A 21496-nucleotide genomic window follows, 5' to 3' on the forward strand; every position below is an offset into this window, starting at 1 on the left:
ATAACAGCTTATTAGACTATCTTTACAATTGATGTGTAAGACTTGTGCCCTGCTTTCTTTGGTACATAAGAATTTGGAATGAGCCCATGACTCATCAGCTGACGTTGTAGTACATTTTTAGAAACAAAGAATGTGATAGTAGATTTCCCTTAAGCAGCAATGACAGAAGTAAATTTAAGAAAACACAAATTTGTCTATATCTGTACTGGTGTGATTACAGGTGTGTACTGAATGACTTAGAAATGTGTCATCTCAATGATTTTGAATAGAATTGGTATAAACTTTGTGTGTCTTGCAAATACATTCTTAAATGCTGTAATAGCTGCATTTCTCCCATTTTTTGAGTATGAAGTAACTTTGCAGATAACTCTGATTCTTGATATTTAGGAGTGTGGTTTATCCATCTTTAAATCACAGATGGAGCAATAAAGAAAAACTACAATTTGGGGGCATACTATGTTTTTAGTGCCCCATGAAACGGTTCTTATTTTTTATTCAAGCTTCTTATTGCTTTGTTTTTGTTTCCTTTCCCCCCTTCCTTCCTTCCTTCCTTCCTTCCTTCCTTCCTTCCTTCCTTCCTTCCTTCCTTCCTTCCTTCAAATCTTTCCTTCTATTTCTTTCTTTCACCACTACTTTGGCTTGAATCTTGGGGTCTAGGCACTGTTCTTTAGCTCTTTTCCACTCAAGGCCGCCACTCTAGCACTTGAACTACAGGTCCACTTCTGACTTTTTGGTGGTTAATTGAAGATAAGAGTCTTATAGACTTACTTTCCTTTTAGCTTCTAACTGGGATTCTCAGATCACTGGGAATTACAGGTGTGAGCCACTTTTGCCTGTTGCTTTTTCTTTTTCTTTTTAATAATATTATATATGTATATATGCACATACATATTATATGTATACATATATTATCTAATATATGTGTATATGTACTTCTGTATGAACCAAGTTCAGTTGCTTTTCATATTCCACTTTTATTTCCTCTTGCATATAATCCTTTATGCCTACCACAATATGTTCCCATCCATATAAGAGTCAAGCTATGTAAATAGATACTTAAGAAAGACCTTCCACCTCACACTCTCCAGCTTTCCATGATTCCTCCAGAGTGACTACTATTAGAATGTTATATATCCTGGCAGGCATATTTTGCTCATAAAATGTGTCTATCTGTATAGATTTTTAAAAATACATTCTGTATATTGATTTAAACTAGCTCCAAAGTAGTTTTAATTTCCTAGTTATTTCAAAATTTAGCTTGTCACAGTTAACTGTTCTTATGTAAATTATACTACTTTTTTTTTTTTTTGCCAGTCCTGGGGCTTGAACTCAGGGCCTGAGCACTGTCCTGACTTCCTTTTGCTCAAGGCCAGCACTCTACCACTTGAGCCACCACACCACTTCTGGCTTTTTCTGTATATGTGGTGCTGAGGAATCGAACCCAGGGCTTCATTAGGCAAGCACATTAGGCTAAGCCACATTCCTAGCCCCTATACTACCTTTTTAAAAAGGTGTTTGATGCAACGGCTTTCTTTGCTGGATATAATTATAGACAAAATGATTATTTGAATTTTTTTTTTTTTTTTGGCCAGTCCTGGGCCTTGGACTCAGGGCCTGAGCACTGTCCCTGGCTTCTTCCCGCTCAAGGCTAGCACTCTGCCACTTGAGCCACAGCGCCGCTTCTGGCCATTTTTTGTATATGTGGTGCTGGGGAATCGAACCTAGGGCCTCGTGTATCCGAGGCAGGCACTCTTGCCACTAGGCTATATCCCCAGCCCTGAAATTTTTTTTATAAATAAAAATGGAGTTGCTTTTCTTGGGGTGGGGCAGGGGGGGCCAGTCCTGGGCCTTGGACTCAGGGCCTGAGCACCATCCCTGGCTTCTTCCCGCTCAAGGCCAGCACTCTGCCACCTGAGCCACAGCGCCCCTTCTTGCCGTTTTCCATATATGTGGTGCTGGGGAATTGAACCGAGAGCTTCATATGTAGGAGGCAAGCACTCTTGCCACTAGGCCATATTCCCAGCCCTGGAGTTGCTTATTTTTTATTAGCATAAATTAGTTGCACAAAGGTAGTTGCACTGTGACATTTCCATATATGTACACAATATGCTCCCATCTTATTTTTCTCTATCATTCTCTTATTTTTATGAAGTATAGTTTTTTAAATAATTTTTTTTTACTTTTTATGTTACATAAATAAGCCAATGATAGAACATTTAGTAGTAGATATTCACAGATAGATTTGAAACACACCCTCACCTCTTTTCACTTTAGCTGTTTTTCTGGTGGGTCTTGTCTTTTTGCCCAGGGTCAACCTGGACCATGATCCTCCTACCTAAACTCTCCTATATAGCTAGAATCACAAGCATGTACCACAATGCCATACTGATTTGTTGAGATGAATGCTCACTGTTTCCCTAGGCTGACCCCAAACCATAACTGTTCCCAATTTCTTCATCCCAAGTAGCTGGCATTTCACTTGTGAAATACAGCATCTAAATTTATAATGCTCTTTTTCATGTCAAAGGACTTTCAAGAATCCCTCATTCCGATTAACCTGTTTCTTTTGCTTAACTCTGCTTCTTGGAATGTGCCTCCACTTTGTAAAGCTTTTGCTCACAGAAATACTTATCATTTTCCTCATTACTACATGTGTACATAGCTCTTGTAGTTATTATGGGTCCAATTGCTACCCAGAATATGAAATCAAAGACAGAGACTCAAGTTGAAAAAACAGTTCATAGACTGTTCTAGTGGTTCAAGTGTTAGAATACCTGCTTGGCAAGTATAAGGCCTTGAATCCAAACCCTAATACTGCCGAAAAAAAAAATTCCCTTTATCTTTGGGCCAGGAATATAGTTCAAGTGATAGAGCATTTGTCTGGCATGCAGGAAGCCTTAGGTTCAGCACCAGCACTGGGCAGAAACAGGTGTTTGATAACTTTTTGCCCAGACTCATCTCAAATTGAAATCTACCCAAATCTTCACTTTCTTAGTGTTTGGATTACAATTGTGTACACAGCCCCATTTTTTTTAAATTAAGAGAACTATTTCAGAAAATGTGCAGAAAACAGGTTTTGCTTTGTAAAGTGGTACTAGTAAGATATATGTTAAAACAAGAGTTGGATATCTACTCTTGTGGGAAGGAATACATTAACTAGTCAGTTTTTCACTGAATTAAATCATGTCATAGTGACATTAGTTGCTTATTGTGGCCATTTATGTAGTAGAAAAGCAAAGAGTAGCTATGTTGGAACTGACTGCTCATTGGCATATTATGAGCAAATAACAAAGAAAAGATGTCTGGGTTGCTGTTGGTACTATTTTTTTTGTTATCAGCAGATAGTAGTCTTACTAATTTGGATAGGTACATGCTGAGTTCCATAATAACACTAATTACATAACCATATTGTATTGAAATAGTCATAATATATCCAGGAGTGATTTGCTCTTATTTCTTGGACAGTATAGCTACTTATATAAACTAATTTAAAATATATAATTAATTGTACCAAAGTACATTTGGTTTTTTTTTAAGGGCAGGCTCAAGACTTATTCTTATTCCCCCAGAACTTAATAATATGAGATAGTTAAGTTGGGAATGGTAACAAAATTCCTTCAATGTAGGAATTAACAGGAATTAAACTTTAAAGAGAACTGACAGTGTTCTATTCAACAGATGTTCAGTCATTGATCTGAATTATGTATTAAGTCATAAATTATTGATGGTATTAAGTCCTGAGAGATGAAAAGAAAGTAGTTATCTATACCAGTTTCCCAAGAAACGGTGCTGATAGATGACAGCATAATTATTTCATAATTATTCATCTAATAAATGAAAGTATAGTTTCAAATATATGATTTGGAAAATAGGAAAAAGGTTTATGGAAGTGGCACTATTGCTGAAAATGGTAGAGTACTAAGTATTAAGCTCAAGAGCTCAGAGACAGTGCCCAGGCCCTGAGTTCAAGCCCCATGACAAAGAAAAAAGTTTGTCTCACTATCTTTTTTGCTTAGGCTTGCCTCAAACTGTGATCCTCCTATCTATCTCCATATCCCAAGTAACTAGGATTATAGGTTTGGTCTACTATAACTGGCCCTTATAATTTGTGTTAATTTGATAAACGTTGTTAATTTTATATAACCCAATTATTCTTGTTCATATAATATTTGTAGGACTTTTGATAATATCAACTGTTGGCAAAAGATATGGAGCAACCAGAGCTTATGCAGTCTTGCTGGGAATAGAGTGGTACAGCCACTTTGGGAGAGGTCTGCAATTGCTTATAAAACTAAGCAGATACCTACCTGTAGCTCAGTCTTTTCACTTTGAGATACTTACAAAGAGAAATGAAAACTTAGGCTCAGAGAGGGTTTTGTTCATAGTTGCCAACTGCTAACAATCCAGTTGTCCATCAAGAATGAGCAAATACAGTGGATACTTATGAGCAATGAAAAGAAAAACTATTGATACATACCACAACATAATTTCAAAAGCATGCTGAATGAAAGAAGACTTACCCAAAAGTACACATGTTCTGTATTACCATTTAGTTGGTACTATAGAATGGGTAAAACTGACCTACAATGAAAAAAATAAACAGAAGTGGTTGCCTCTCAATGTGGGAAGGGGCACGAATAATGAGTCTTTTCTACATCCCTTAATAATGATCTATGTTGTGTAGGTGTGTACATTTATTTAAAATCTAGTAAATGTATGCTTAAGGTTGGAATTTTTTTGAACCAGAAGTGTAAATGCAGAACTTCAGTTAATGACTGCGTGCTGTAATAGTTAAAGAGAAGTGTGCCAACTTGCTGAAGTGCAGAAAATGTTTTTCTAAATGAGTAGATATACAGCAAGTATAACAGAATGTCAGTAGTATACTTTAAGATATGTTTGCTGTGATAGTGAACTTGACTTTGTGTTTGAAAACTTTCATAAATTGTTGGGAAAATAATTGTGGATCTGTTGTTGATATGTTTGTTCATGAAGGATTTTATAGACTACTTTGTTTCCCTTTGCTTCTCTGATGTTTATTCTGATTTCCTATTTGAACTTGTGCCTGTCTGAGAATTTATCTTGCTTGTTAGTTACACTAAGGTCATAGCTTTATTTGACAAATTATTTTTCAGAGATATATCTTTCTGGCTTGTTAGTACAGTTGTCTTTAAGACTGTTGTTACAGTTTTCCTGAAGGAACTCTTCAAATGGACTTTTCTGGGATTGTGTTACATGTTGCTTATATAATGCTAAAGATTTCCTTGATGATGAAGAAGTAGAAGGAAACAATTTTAGGTACCACTGAACATAAACTTTAGAGTTGGATGGTCGAGGTTTTGAATTCTATTTCAAGTCACTTTCAGCCTAGTGTTTAACCTCTCAGAACCTTGTTTTCCTCGTGTGTTAAAGGGCAGTAGTAACTATTTTATAGGATTTGTTGGAATGAATAAATCAAGTAAAGCATGTAAAGCAATTAGCATGATGACTAGCAATGTGGCAATAGTGGATGAATAGAATTATGGGGGAATAGTTAAATCATTGGCAATAAATGTTAGACTTCCAGGTTGGAGTAAGAAAGTAATGCACTAATGTAATACTGAATGCTTAAATGTCTGTCAGCGACATACATGTATGACCGACTCTGAATGGACACTTCTAATACACAGTAACCCTTGGGAAATATAGATTTCTGTCTGAATGAGAAGTTCAAATAGTAGACACTTATTTTGGGAGTACTGACCACCATCTTCTAGTCACAGTCTTGGATTTTCTTTTTTTTTTTTTTGGCCAGTCCTGGGCCTTGGACTCAGGGCCTGAGCACTGTCCCTGGCTTCTTCCAGCTCAAGGCTAGCACTCTGCCACTTGAGCCACAGCGCCGCTTCTGGCCGTTTTTCTGTATATGTGGTGCTGGGGAATCGAACCTAGGGCCTCGTGTATCCGAGGCAGGCACTCTTGCCACTAGGCTATATCCCCAGCCCTTGGATTTTCTTTTTTAGGGTCTGTCCTTTCTCTACTTGAATCTTTGTATTCTGGGGAAGTTAAATCAGTGCCTTGTTTTGGAAGTAAACCATTAAGTAATCATAAATCCCTTGCTACACTGATTAGGCTCATTCATAATGGGTATGTGACCCATACCATCAGAGACAGGAAGTTGTAATTCTGAGGCTTTTATTGGCAATATTGTGGAAGCTGAGTGAGGTTATGACTCCGCATCCTAAAACTGCTGTAGACAGCCAGTACAAGCATTCAGCCCATGCATTCAATCTAGGAGAAGCAGTTAGGAGAGTTACTAGTCAGCCACACCTCTCTTACTAAAGCTAGTTTCAGTCAGGTTTTCTGTCATTTGCAGCTGAAAGAATTCTGTACATACTTGCTTACCTAGTATAGTACCTATTAGTATTCCTTAAGAGTTTCTTTACTAATTTTAGTTATGCTTACATTTTTCTATAGCATATACACACTAGTGGCTAATCACTGGTTAGATTTTAATTTATTTGAAGAAAAGGACTAATTTATTCCAAATACACATGCTTTATATCTCTTTCGGTGCTGTTCAGTACCCTACCTGGTTACCAAGCATTTGAAATGTGACTAGTCCCAGTTGAAATGTGATGTAAATATAAAATAATCATTAGATTTCAGAGACCTAGTATGGAAAAAAAGAATACGATGTAATATAGATTAATAATAATGGGTTAAATAAAATGCATTGATATAATTAATATTGTTTCTTTAACATAATGTGGCTATTGGAAATTTTAAAGATATGCCTTACTTTAACTGCCTGTTTGTGTCATTGGCTAACTAATGTCCTGTACTTGTTTCTGAAAGTAAAACTGTACAAAGTGCCTGGAATGCAGCATGTGATCAACAAATATTTGTTGAATGAGTTGTGAATTTTGTATGGCTTAATTTAAGTTTAGCGTGCATACCATGTACCAAGAGGGGAAACAAGATAAAGTGCTTTTTAAAAATAAATTGTGTTTTACTCTTAGATTTCCCTTATCTAGGTTGTCTCCCTGGAAACATCAACCAAAAGATTATCAGGATTGTTGTATACTCTCTTGGAAATACTTACTGCCATTCTGAACCCAAGCCTGCACATTTAAGTATTTAGATAGATATGTCTTGAGTTTTAAATCCAAAGTGTAGAGCTTCTTGTCTAGCATGTGTGAGGTCCTAGATTCAAGTTCCAGCACTGCAAAAAATTTTAAAAATAACTTTTTTTGAAAAAAGGAATGGAAACATTTGATATATGCTATAATGTGGATGAACCTTGAAAACTATTTTGAACATCTGAGTGTAGTGACCCATACCTATAATAAGGAAGATGGTAAGCCTAGGGCTACATAGCAAGGCCTTATCATAATAAAGCAGGACTAAAGTGCAAATATTTGAAGAAATTTGTTAAATACTCACTTTTACTGCAACTCTTGAAGTTCTTCTTTCCATTAAAATAGTTTGCTGAAAATAAGGTAGTTCCTGATGATGACAACCTTGTCATTTGTTATATTTTGTACTATCTCTTCATTCTTTCCTAATGAATTCTTTATAGATTGCTAATTGGCCTTCTTGTGGTTAGAACATGATTATATTTTCTGTAACATAAGTGAACTGTAGGTTAGACTGCATTGAGGATGTGAGTAGGTAGGGGTAGAGGCAGTTAGACTCATTTATTCCTCTATATAATGTAAAATGAGGTGGAATCAGATCTTGAGAGATTATATTTTAAGGTAGTAGTAGTCACTTAGATGAGGTGTAGTTCCAGTGAAGAAGCATAAGGGCTCCTTTTGATGTCTGAGTCTGCAAAATATAACAAGAGGAAAGCCTTTTATACCTGACTAAAACATTCCTGTGCAGACCTTTAGAAGAAGCTTGCATTCAGATCCTTATAAATATTTTGTGTCCCATGGCAAATATAAATAAATGTTTTCCAAGAAGCTTCTGGAAAGATTGATTGCCAGCTCAAATTTGAGTTGTTTCTTAGTTTTAAGTTCCTTTAAATTGATTTTCAGATCTGAACACAAGAAGCATAGTTATTTGAATTTTGCAGTTATCAAGAGATGTCAATTTCAAAGGCTCTGTTTTTATCACAGCAAAAATAAAAAACTATGTGAAATTTGTGTGAGACGGCAAGTCTATCGTAGTATTTTGGACCTTACGTAAATAGCAATGTAGATTTTATTCTAGAAATTAGTCTCCTTGGTGTTAACAGAAGAGAAATAATTTCCCTGTGGCTGTTACCAAACACTTTTATATATGTAAACATGTATGTATACAGATATGTGTTTATATATTTTAGCTTTGCAACTTGTACATATTTACCATACATTATATAGTTAATATTTAAGTATAATATATACTTAAAATATCCTAACTCTAGAATCAGACTGCCTGATTGGAATTATATTTCCATCAGTTAACTTAATGTTCCTTATCTGAAAAATGAGGAAGAAGCTGAGAATGATATCTAACTTGGAGTTATCATGAAGATTACATTTATTAATTCCCCCGTATCTCATTAACACCCTGGCTTATACATAGTGAGCACTTAGTAAATGTCCCCAATTAAAATTATCTCACCAGATCGATTCCTTTTAGATTTAAGTATAAGGAGATCTTATTTCTCAACAGGTTGCAGTTTAGAATGGAATGTTAAATGCACTGATTTAGCTTCCTAGAGCTATCAGAAATTCTTTTAAATGACTGAAACTCTGAATTAAAGGGAATATAGATATGTTTTAATGAGAATTAGGAGGAAATTTTGCTTACAGGTTTTGTTGTTGGATTATTTGGATACAGTATAGTATGTTATCACCTCTTCATCCTTTTCTTCTATCCCTTCATACCCCCCCCACCCCCATCCTAAATGTTAGTCAGAATCATTCAGATTGACTATTTCTGGGCATGATCTCAGTTCAAGCTCTCATTTCATTTGTCTTGACCATTGCAGTAACTTCCTACTTTGCTAAAGCCTTTTTGTCTTTACTGAACCCCACTGCTAGCTATCTTGTCTAAGAAGTAGATGTAATCATGTCCTTTCTTGACCATCTCTCCCCTCTGTCTGTACAGCAGTCTCTCTCTCAGACCCATCTCGTGCTTACACAAACATATGGTGTGCATATCTATTCTCTTTTTAAATACTTTGCCTCGTATACATGAGGCCCTGGGTTCGATTCCCCAGCACCACATATACAGAAAACGGCCAGAAGTGGCGCTGTGGCTCAAGTGGCAGAGTGCTAGCCTTGAGCAAAGGGAAGCCAGGGACAGTGCTCAGGCCCTGAGTCCAAGGCCCAGGACTGGCAAAAAAACAAAAAAAAAACTTTTCTGAAATTATCATAATAGAACTTAATCTTTCCTCTATTGTGATTCTTTTTTTTTTTCTTTTTCCTAAGTGCTGGGGTCAACCAGTATCATTGCAAGCTAGGTGAAGGTTCTATCACTGAAGCTGTGCTTCAGCCTCCCAAGCCCCTCCCTCTCTTAATTTGAAAAGTGATTTATTATAGTTCTAGAGTCTAGGAAATCCAAGAGCTAGGTGTTAGCATCTGATAAGAGCTTTGTTATTATGTCATAATTTGTCAGAAGGCCTTGCAATGATGAGTTCAAGAGGACAGATTGCCTTCTGATGACTACACAGGACCTTGAGGCTGTTCTTCACTCAGTGATCTAATGGCAAAGAAGTTAATGACCAAGACTAGAACAAATGGGGAGGCGGACTGAAACCTTAATTTTGAGGTGCAGTGCTCTCTGTAGCCTTTGCTCCCAGTTTCTTTCACAATTTCTCCTTGGAATCTTCAAACTGATAAAGTATGTTTTTTGGTATACTAATGAGGTGCCTGGTAGCCTGCAAACACTAGGTAGCTTCAGAATAGGAGCTCGTCTTTGGCAGGGAAAGGGAGGAGGACGAGGACTTTCAGCTCCAACCTCCAACTCCTAGGGAATGAGGCTGAAGGTTGATTTGGGTGTGATTTAATTACTCATGCCCATGTAGCAAGGCTCCCATCAAAACCCAAAGGACAGGTAGGGAAAGCTTTTAGACAGCTGACCATCTTCAGGAGGTTCCTGGAAAGCTTGGTTGGTCAGCACCTCTTCCTCCATACCTCACTCTGTGTGTGCTTCCATCTGGTGTCCACTGGTGTCCTTGAAGTCTCCTTTATGTAAACCTGAGTTTATCAAAATTCCAAGTGGCTCAATGAGTTTGTTGAATCTCAAAAGGAAATGGTGACGACCCCATTTTATAGCCCCAGTCAGAAGCATAAGTAAAACAACCCTTGGTTTTCGATTGGCACCTGTAGTAGGAGGGTGCAGGGGTGTGGTCAGTCCCAAGGACTGTGCCTTTAGGTATCCTGAGGTAGTCAGAACTGAATTGAATTTGAGGACTTAATTGTAGAATTTATTGCTAAGGCGCAGGTGTTTTCTGTTGTGATTGCTGAGTCTGAGTGAATTTATTTTTTCTTTATACCTGAGGTCAGAAGCAAGTTTTAAGGGTATAGAAGAAGGCAAGGCTTTTTACTCCTATGCAATGTTCACACAAGGGAAAGACGCCTGCTGATGTAGGTGAGGAAAGTAGCTTTCAGAGACTCTTGTCAGTTTTTTTTGGCCAGTTCTGGGCCTTGGACTCAGGGCCTGAGCACTGTCCCTGGCTTCTTTTTGCTCAAGGTTAGCACTCTGCCACTGAGCCACAGCGCCCCTTCTGGCCGTTTTCTATATATGTGGTGCTGGGGAATTGAACCCAGGGCTTCATGTATATAAAGCAAGCACTCTTGCCACTAGGCCATATCCCCAGCCCTCTTGTCAGTTTTAATGCAGGCATTTTAAGCTTTACATCAGAATATCTAGCTATGTATTCTCATATTGAGGCATACTGAGAAACTTTCCTTGTTAAAAGAAAAAAGGAAGTGGAGTTGTGGTTCAAGTAGAAAAGCACTAGCTTCAAGCAAAGTAGTTCAGAGACAGTGCTCAGGCCCTGAGTTCAAGCCCTAGTACACACACACACACACACACACAGAACATTTGGAATGATAAATTTGTAAGCTAGGTAGGAGACACTGTCTTTATGTATATTAAAAGGCAGCCTCACAATGTATAAATAAAATTTACCTATAGAAATGACACTTAGTTAAAAATATTTACCTTGCGTAGTACATTTTTGACCATGGCTTTAAAATTGTTCTGTAAGTCAAAGGATTTTTGTTGTTATACAGTGGTAACAGTTGAGCTCCAGGTCTCACTGGGGTAGGCAAGTGCTTTACTAATGGGCTGTTCTTGCAACCCCAAAGTACCTGGCTTGTACTTTTATCTACTTTCCACTTTCTGGTGAGATGACTTGAAATGAGAATAGCATATGAAAGCATTTTTGTCTACCAGGTGCCACGAACAGAACTAAATTTTCTTGTGCTTTTTTGTTCTAATTCTGATCAGAGCCAGTATGAAGGGAGTGTCAAAACTTCCTGAAACAAGAGAAATGGTATTTATCAGGTGGGCAGGGACCTGGTCCCTTCTTATAGAGGTGGAGTTCTAGTTACACATTTGTTCTGTCTCTTATGCTTCTTCTTGCTGTGCATGTCTCATTATAATCTCATTGTAGACTCCACCTTAGGGTGTGATATTTCACTATTATAATTAGGTTGAAGTTACTGTAGTATGCCTTAGTAACTATTCTGTCAAGTGTGTGCCATTCACCACCAGAGAATACCCCTAATTTTGTTTAAGAGCAAGCTAACTAAATAGCAAAGTATATTTGATTGATGACAAACTGTTCCTGTCTAACAGAGAGGTTAAGCTACTTTAAAGCCGCTGTTGGATTAATAATTTTCTTGTTTTTCTTTACTTTTCTTAGTCTTCTATTTCCTGGCAGGTTTGTAGATTCCTTTTTCATTTCTTTGGCTCCCTTCATTTAATGACCACCCTACACTTTAGAAGCTATACTATCCGAGCTGGACAAATACCTTTTGGGCGATGGGGAACTTCTCATAACAGAAAGTTTCTTTGATTCTCTACCACTAGCATTTTAGTCTAATTTTGGTCTTAACTGATCCTCTTCTAACACTTCATAGGGTAGTGGGATCTGCCGTGTTTCAGATGCTTAGAGAAGACATTTTCCATTTTTCAGATGAAGGAAGTAATCATCTCCTTCTCCCCTCATTGGAATTGCACTCTGAAGATTGAGCAGTTAGGATGCCATCCCTTGTTGGTTGTTGCTTAATTTATTGTTTCATTGTTTTGATCATTTGGTGGCTGTGCTTTACTTCTTAGACAAATAAATAAACATCTTACACTTTGACCTTTCATGAAAGTTGGAAAATATAGGTAAATATGAGAAGGTAAAGGTCACTTATGATCACTGTGGTAATTAGCAATGCTTTTGATGTTTTACATGCCAAAGTATACATTATAAGAAAAATACTTTACGTTGACAGGTTGGATAATGATTTATTGTGTATATAGTTACTGTTATAGTTATTGTGTTTGTATGTGTATGTGTGTGTGTGCCAGTCCTAAGCCCTGAACTCAGGGCCTAGATGCTGTCCTTGACCTTTTTTTGCTCAATGATAGCATTTTGGGGGTGGGGGGTAGTTTATTGGAGATAAAAGTCTCACAGACTTTTCTGTTCGGGCTGGCTTCAAACTGTGATCCTCAAATCTCAACATTCTGAGCAGCAAGTATTATAGGTATGAGCCACTAGCACCCACAAAAACAAATATTTTTAAATAATAAAAATACTTAATCAGTACCATCTCATCCTTCCCCCAAAGACAATAGCCTAGTGGATGTTATAGAAAATGTTTTTAAAAATACAGAATTCTCTTATAGTAAATTCTTTTCTATCAGAAATTAATAAATAAACTCAGTAGTAGCATTTTTACACATTTTTTGTTTCTTGGAATTTTGTATTAGTTGTCTGAGGCATTTGTGAATTCTATGATATTAAGACTGACTCATCTACCCTTTTTAGTTATTAAGTACACCTATTTCATATTTTCTATTTCCATTTAAATAGCTGATACTGTTTCATCTACTTTAAAAATAGTATACATATCCTTAATATAATAGTAGTAAGCCTAACTGCCTAACTGCAAGTTACTATATAATTAAACACTGTTTTATTAAATACTTTATTAAGTACTTTCTATGTTATATACTTCAAACTCCACATATATACATACACAGTAGTTCTTATTTTCAGTTATTTCCTCAGCCAATTCAAAATAAATAACTTGAAGGCACACTCAGCATCCAGACGAGAATTAAGCTTATGGTGTTGAGCTGTCTGTTCCCTGTGTCAGCATTTTATGCCTTATGACAAGAATTATTGTGAACAGAAAAAAGGTGGTTTATAATGTAGGGTAACTATTTATTTGAATCTATTGTTTCATTTATTTAAAGACAAGCATATTTGGGCTAAGAATGTGGCCTAGTGGTAGAGTGCTTGGGTTCGATTTCTCAGTACCACATGTATAGGAAAAGCCACAAGTGGCGCTGTGGCTCAAGTGGTAGAGTGCTAGGCTTGAGCAAAAAGAAGCCAGGGACAGTGCTCAGGCCCTGAGTCCCAAGCCCCAGCACTGGCAAAAATGAATAAAACAAGTAAAGACAAACACATTTGTAAATTTTCGTAATTTCTTAAGCTTCAAGAGATAAGATATTTTACGTGTTTCCTAGATTCCCTTCTGATAGAAAGTCTGTAGGCTTTTCAAGTGAGTCAAGCATTTCTAAGGTGAATTCCGAATTTATTTAGTACATCAACAAAATTATATCCACTTCTGTTGAGTATCTAATTTATAGCTTATGTTAATTTACCAAGTTTTTCCTAAAAATATTTATACTTCTGTTGTTGTCTTTCTCTCTCTCTCTCCTCTCCTCTCCCTCTCTCTCTCTCTCTCTCTCTCTCTCTCTCTCTCTCTCTCTCTCTCTCTCTCTCTCTCCTCTCTCTCTCTCTCTCTCTCTCTCTTTCTTGCCAGTCCTGGGGCTTGGACTCAGGGCTTGAGCACTGTCCCTGGCTTCTTTTTGCTCAAGGCCAGTACTCTATCTCTTGAGCCTCAGTACCACTTCCGCCTTTTTCTGTTTATGTGGTGCTGAGGAATCAAACCCAGGGCTTTGTGCATGCTAGGCAAGCACTGTACTGCTAAGCCACATTCCCAACCCGTTTTTTTTCTTTTCTATGTGAAATAGATTATAGACTAATCAAGGGCAAGTCAGATAATTAATTTGTAGAAACAACTTTCTTTCCTTTCTTGACAGGCTCTCATATTACATTAATAAGATATAGCAAAAAAAAAAAATCTAACTCGGCACACTCAACATATGGAGAAATTGGGAGAAAGAAGCAGCCATATGAAGCGTTGGAGAATAGGACTATGCAAAGTAATAGTCATATTTTTTCATCTAAATATTAAGAATTAAAAAAATTAGACTGCTAGATTTAGGGGGATTTAATTTAAGGCTGCCATATAGGAACAGTTAAGAGTAGTGAAGTCTGTCGTATTGCTTTTGTGTAAATATCTCTTGCTAGGAATAAGACCATTGAAACCTCTACTGGTATTATCACTTTTGAAAAACTCCTCAGAAGAGTTTATAGAGTTTCCCTTCATAGTGCAACAAAACCCACTACTTAAGGATAAGTTCAAGAACTGTCAGTCTTTGAGAAATGAAATGAATCTATTTTAAAGCAGGTGTTTTATGCAAAATTTTCCATAAGTTCCCTTGTTCTACATGAAAATCTAGAGATACCTTCATGTCTTCCAGTAACTTGCCTGTGTATTTGGTTTGCAAATGAGTAGCTTAAATCTTATAGCTTAAAATTAGCCTATAAAATGTAAAGATAAATAGGAGAGATAAATGGTGAAGCTAGAGCAGCAGATACCATCAGGAATATCTAAAATACAGGAAAGGTTGGACAAAAATAGCCTAATCCATCCCTTCTAATCTGGCACACATTTCTTGTGGTAAATCAACTATTTGGTGTATGAATCAGCATTCATAAACTTACACATGAGTTTTAAAATTGGCTCTGACCAATCTTAAACATGTTCTATTTCACTCTTTAAAGAGCTACTGGGTCTGTCTTGAAATTCTGTAGTTTAAGAGACCATTGAGCACCAGAGGTACTTGTGAGTATAGGTAGGTTTATACTGAAGCCACATTCTTTGTTTGTTATCTGAGTCTCATTATTGGACTCATCCTTTCAAGGATATGCTTGGTATTCAGTTTGTTTTCTAAGCTATAGCATAAGCTATAGTCGATTGGCAACAACAAACTATGAATCTACTATATGTATATGAGACAGGTAACAAGTGATAAATATTAAAGAAGATATAGAGAAATGAAAAAAGTAATCATAATTGTAGTGCTTTGTGTGAAAATAATAGATATAAAAGGCATTGGAGAAAAATTATATCAATAGTGCATGGTATGCATTGTCTATTGTCCTTAAGACTCATTTAGTTAAAAACCTCTTTATATATCTGACCTAAGACTCTGACTCATGATACATCTGAATCTAGGTAATTTAAAATACAATGAGGATTTTCTTTTTCATGTTTTCCTCCCTCAGTATGAGAATTATAACTAAAATAACTCATTTAGTAAATTGGTAGGCCCTCTGGTTTCACATGGAACTCTATTCTGGATAAAAACCAAGGCCAACAAGGCTTCGGTCCTTGTCCCTGAGGCTATTGTCTATTTAGACTTGCTTTGGGAAACACAAACATCTGGCCTACTCAGTGATGGTCCTTTGAGGTCTGGCCCAAATGTTCTTTAATCTGATCATTTTTCTGCACGTTAACTTAGAACTGGAACAAAACAGACAGTTTAAATAAAATGTGTTTTAAATTATTAGTGTTGCTCATTCATTCCGAAAACAAGAGCATTTAACTTCTTACCTGTTGTCTGTAGTTAAAGTTATAAAGTTAGGCAACTTTATTGGTGATCCTTCCATCATAAGACACGTTTCGAACATGCTTTAGTTTCACTTCATTTATTGTGTAGGTTTGATCACAGAATAGATAGCTATGTCTTGTTAAATTCTTTATATATAGGAGAAATACGACTGTAAAGTTATATATATATATATATAGAGAGAGAGAGAGTGTGTGTGTGTGTGTGTCTGTCTGTCTGTCTGTCTGTCTGTTGCTCAAGGTTTGCACTCTGCCGCTTGAGTCACAGCTCTACTTCTTGTTTTAGGGGATTCATTGGAGATAAGAGTCCCATGGACTTTCCTAGGTAGGTTAGCTTTCAACCATGGTCCTCAGATCTGAGCCTTATGAGTTATACCTTTTTTTTTTTTTTGCCAGTCCTGGGGCTTGGACTCAGGGCCTGAGCACTGTCCCTGGCTTCTTTTTGCTCAATGCTAGCACTCTGCCACTTGAGCCACAGTGCCACCTCTGGCCTTTTCTATATATGTGGTGCTGAGGAATCGAACCCAGGGCTTCATATATACAAGGCAGGCACTCTTGCCACTAGGCCATATTCCCAGCCATCTGAGCCTTATGAATAGCTAGAATTACAGGCATGAGCCACCAGTACCCAGCTCATGTTTGCCTTTTAAGAAACAAGTAAACCAAACTGGTCTTGCAGTGATTATAACATTATCTCCTAACTTTTTATCTGGAAACCTGTAGAGCAAATTACTTTGTCTCATGACATAGTAGTATCATATCATAACAAAAGTACAGAAGTGTCCAGTTGTATATCTTGTGCCACTCCTTTCTACATGTATACTTGTCCCTGAAAATAGGAATTTTTATGGTAAACTTAACTATTAGGTAGCAGGTAAGGAAAGCTGTTTCTCTTTTAGGCCAAAGCAAAAGGAACCTGTGGTCAAAGTACATTTTTATATTTATGAACTTTCAGGTCTGTCTAGTCTCATTAATCATTTTGGCCCACTCTACAGGTGCAGAAGCGAAAAGACTGAGGTATACCAGTGCCCTTTGTATGGTCTGAGTGCTGCTGTAGGGTTAGGTTCACATCAGGGATCCTGATCACTAGTCTAGTAGAAGAGTGAGACTGCTCAGTACGTCACCCTCCGTGGACATTGATTCAGTAATGAATTAGTATTACACTGGCTTGTAATATTAATATCGTAGTGCTTTTATAATGCTCATAAAGGGTTTTTCTGTTAATGAAACATTTTGTACTTTAATGCTCTGTGAAGCAAGATGCCATTTCTGCTTTACCCAGGAGAGAACAGATTTATAGGTGTTTCAGTGGTTTGCCTCATCATTATGAAACATTGCTAGAGAGTGAGTGGCAAAGCAAAATATTGAACTCAGGTCCCTAACTCCAAATCAGTATCCTTTTAGTGATCTTTGAAGACAAATACTTTTAATCTTTCATCTATTAGAAGAAAATAAAAGCTTACTAAATTGGCTAACCATTTGAGTGTAATATAGGAAGCATTTAAGTTGTCAACATATTCAGCAGATAAAACTTTACTGCTAAGTTCCCTTTGCCCCCATCTACCTACCCCATCCTACCTATTGTACATGATTTGACTGACATTGTAAACTGAGGCATTCTCTAGGACATTCTCCTAAGAGGAGCCGGCTGGCAGGTGTCACTCAGGAAGAGCCTCATACTGTGGTTGCAGCAGCAGTTCTTCCACAGAGGTTCTTTCTGTTCATCAGAAATATGTCTGGGATACTCATATATATGGAAAGGCTTTAATACCATTTGGTGTATTTTTTAAAGTGGTTTTTGTGTAAATTCTGATTTTAATTTGTTCTAAAGTAACAATTTAGATATTTCCCCCCCCCCCCCCAGTCCTAGGGCTTGAATTCAAGCTCTGAGCTTCTTTTGCTCAAGGCTAGCACTCTACCACTTCTGGCTTTTTCTGTTTATGTGGTACTGAGGAATCAAACCCAGCTAGGCAAGCACTCACTCTACCGCTAAACCACATTCCCAGCCCTAGATAATTATTTAAGTATAATTAATGAGTCCAAGTGGCACAGTATAGCATTTGCCTTTATCCTGGCATTAAAAAAAGTTTTTCATTATAGCTTGGTGGCTTAAAGTTAGAAGAACTAAACATGAAACAACATTTTAAATTTGTATATCCTATACTAGCCACAGCTTGATCCTCTTTTATAGAGTATCTAAAGTTATTAAAAACTGAAATATATGGTACTATCAATGAGTATTTTATCACGTATACAAACATAGAATGATGAGCATTTTAGAATTAGGCTTAAACTCACAAGTAAAAGTGATCAATTATTATTTTAGCAGTAGTGCTGTTTATAATCAGGGTGTAAGGCTCTCGTAAAGCTTTAGTGTGTCTTTAATAGAATAACACAATATACCTTTGGCAGACATGGTGGATAAAAAGAATGAGTGTGTAGTGACCTAGTTACCCAGCTGTCATAGAGTTCTGAACCTTAATTTTATTGCTTTTAGCATTTTTTTTTTTTTTGCTTAGCTTACCAATTTCCTAGGTTATTAAATAGGGATATATCTAACCATAAGTTGTGCCTTAAGAATGCCTAAGTCTGGGGCTGGGAATATGGCCTACTGGCAAGAGTGTTTGCCTCGTATTCATGAAGCCCTGGGTTCGATTCCCCAGCACCACATATATAGAAAACGGACACAGGCGGTGCTGTGGCTCAAGTGGCAGAGTGCTAGCTTTGAGCAAAAAGAAGTTAGGGACAGTACTCAGGCCCAGAGTCCAAGGCCCAGAACTGCCCCCCCCCCCAAAAAAAAAAAGAATGCCTAAGTCTAAAATGGTTTTTCAAATATTTGAAATGACTTTCCAAATGTTGCTAAAAGGAGAGAGGAGACAAATTGCTAAGTCTACTGAATTAGTTTTATATAGAAAAATTAGAAAATTGTAAATGTGGAGTTGTTGAAAGTAATACTTGAAATATTGCAAGTGAAGTGTTGATTAAGAATGGAGTTTATGGGGCTGGGGATTTTGCTCAGCGGAAGAGCACCTGCCTGATGAGTGCAAGGCCCGGAGTTCAGTCCTCAGCTCTGGAAAGAAAAAAGTATAGAGTTTATATAAAGCTCCTATATGGTATGTTTTTATATATCCAGATTGCTTTTTCCAGTGGGCATAGACACTGCAGAAAAACTTTGTTCCAGGAAAAGCAAATTCCTATAGCAGTGTGTTAGTTTTTGTCACTGTAACAATGCTGCAATGACATAGGATTATTTTGGCTCACAGATTTATTAGATGTTCCAGTCTATGGTCAGCTGATGTGTTGCTTTCGGCTAAGTAGCACATTGTAGCAGGAGTGTGTGATACAGGATTACTCACCTTATGGCCAGGTAGCAAATCAGAGAGAAAGGAAAAGACAGGGCCACATTTAGGTCCCACTTCTGAAAGGTTCTGCCATCTTCCAATAACACTATTCCAAATACCAAGTCTTTAATAAAAGAGCTTTAAGAAGGCATGTACAGTCCAAATCTACAACAAGCAGGGCTCACCCAACATGTTGCCCTGATTTTCTGTTGTTCTTCTTCTTGTTTTCCAAAAGACTACCACTGTGCCTTCTCATGAAAATAAGTGCCAATGCTCTGAGTTAGTCATTCATGCCTCATTCTCTTTACTGATATCTGCAAAGTCAAAAGTTTTTTGTTTGTTCCAATACTGTGCTGGCTTTTAACTGCAGCCCCTAGAACTCGGCCTTCTAAAGTAGCTGGGAGTGTGCCCCAGGCCCAGCTTCAAAATTGTTTTCACAATGCCTTTTTCAGTCATTCTCCCAAATATTGAATAAGTTTTTACAAAACTTGCATGTGTTCTCACAAGAGATTTGCCAGCTTTCAAAATCCTTCCTTCCCTCTCTCCCTCCTCTGTTTTAGTGTGTGTACACGCCCACATTTGTGTGTGTGTGTGTACTTTTTTTTTTTTTTGAGACAAGGTCTTACTACTGTAGCCAGGCTGGCCTGGAAGTTTTGATCCTCCCATATTCAGCAAGCAAACTTTCCTCAGCCTTTTGAATGTTAAAATGAGTAATGCCCTGTTCTTTGTTTATAAGATACAGGATAAGGCCCAATATGTTTATTGCTTTGCACTGCCACAAAGTAATGCATATAATTTTCTTTTGTATATTTATATGGTTACACATTTCAGGCTAACACTTGGGTCTGAAAACAGATTTTCCTTCAGTGAATTGTATGTGGTAAGAAATAGAAATACAAAAGACAAAAAAAAGATGCTCTGTTTCCCTTCCAAGAGGAGTGGAAATGAGATTGACAGCAAATGTATCATCTAGAAGTTACTCACATGAAAAATATGAAGGTTTGTGAAAGAACTTCTGGAGCCGAAGGGGAAGGAGGTATATCAGAGGAGATCTGAGGATGAGAGGGGGGTGTTCTTAGACACTTGGCATTGCCAAGTCAAAAGGACCACAGGTGGTTTCCATCTGAGCAATACATATCATCCTTTTCCCTGGGCTGGATCTCTTAGTCTAGGGCATTAAGGGTGGTTTAAGTCTGAGTCAAAAATAATATCAAGCTTGGTGTCATTGGCTCACATCTGTAATCCTTAACTACTTTAGCTGATATAGTGGTGTGTGCCTGTCACCGTAGCTATTTAGGAAGCTGAGATCAGAAGGATTGTGGTTTTAGGCCAGCCCGGGCAAGACCCACCTGATATCTTATTCTAAAGATGTGAAGCCAAAAAGGGCTCAGGGTATAGCTAAAGAAGTAAGAGTATCTCCCTAGCAAGTTCAAGGCCCTTGTTTCAACCTCTGATATCACCAAAACAACAAACAAGGTAATTTTTAAAAGAAATTTTCTGAAAATGCATAGATTTAGGATATGTACAATAATGTACTAGTCTTTCTGGAATCCTTACAGTGCAACATATTCTTAGCCTGCTCCCCACTTCTTCCCCTGACTATAATGCACAGGCATACTGGTCATCTAAAGTGAAGCTGTAAATGGTTTCATGCTTTCTTTCTACCACACAGACTATTTTTCAGCCTATTATTTAAAATATGTCAGAGTATTTGGTAGCTTCTTTACTGCCAACAAAACCATGTAAGTAGCTTATACGTTGATAAAAGTGATTGTTATTGGTTTGTTTATCTGTCTTTGGGAGGGTAAAGAGGGGCACAGAAATGGAGGAACAAAGGGTGAACAAATGCAGCAGTGGTACTCAGTGGATACTGTGTTGAAAATGAACTATACAACTTGTGGGTGGGGACAGGAGGGAAAAACTGGGAGAAAGCGAGAGAAGGGGTGACATTGTCCAAAAACTCATTTCCTGACTTATGTAAATGTAGCACCTCTGTAAATCACCTTTATAATAATAAAATTTTTTAAAAGTAAAAACAAAAGTTTTTTTAAGATATACATTGTGCTCTGTGTTTTGGGAAATGTTTGAGATGATATAGCTTGTATTTTGCTATTTTAAACTGAGTGCTCAGGTATTATAGATTATATCTGAAGTCATAATTATATATAAACTTAGCCATACCTCCTATAAACTACTACATGTAGTTATGGTGGCCTAAACTTGCCAAGAGAAAAAAATAATAATGTGCAGTTGGTTAGTCAA

General features: G+C 37.2%; 1 protein-coding gene across 3 annotated transcripts in view; it reads left to right on the forward strand.

The window, feature by feature from the left end:
* Lnx2 (ligand of numb-protein X 2) overlaps positions 1-21496 on the forward strand; it is a 76123-nt gene that overhangs the window by 9415 nt on the left and 45212 nt on the right. Inside the window, exons 1-2 of one of the 3 annotated variants that reach the window (XM_048341594.1) lie at positions 11033-12309; positions 13199-13346. The exons of the other annotated variants lie outside the window; for them this stretch is intronic. The gene's annotated coding sequence lies outside the window, so the exon portion shown is untranslated. Of the gene's footprint in view, positions 1-11032; positions 12310-13198; positions 13347-21496 lie in introns of those variants that run through there. 3 annotated transcript variants of the gene reach the window in all.

This window comes from Perognathus longimembris, chromosome 3 (genome assembly GCF_023159225.1).
Source record: "Perognathus longimembris pacificus isolate PPM17 chromosome 3, ASM2315922v1, whole genome shotgun sequence".
Taxonomy (NCBI): Eukaryota; Metazoa; Chordata; class Mammalia; order Rodentia; family Heteromyidae; genus Perognathus; species Perognathus longimembris.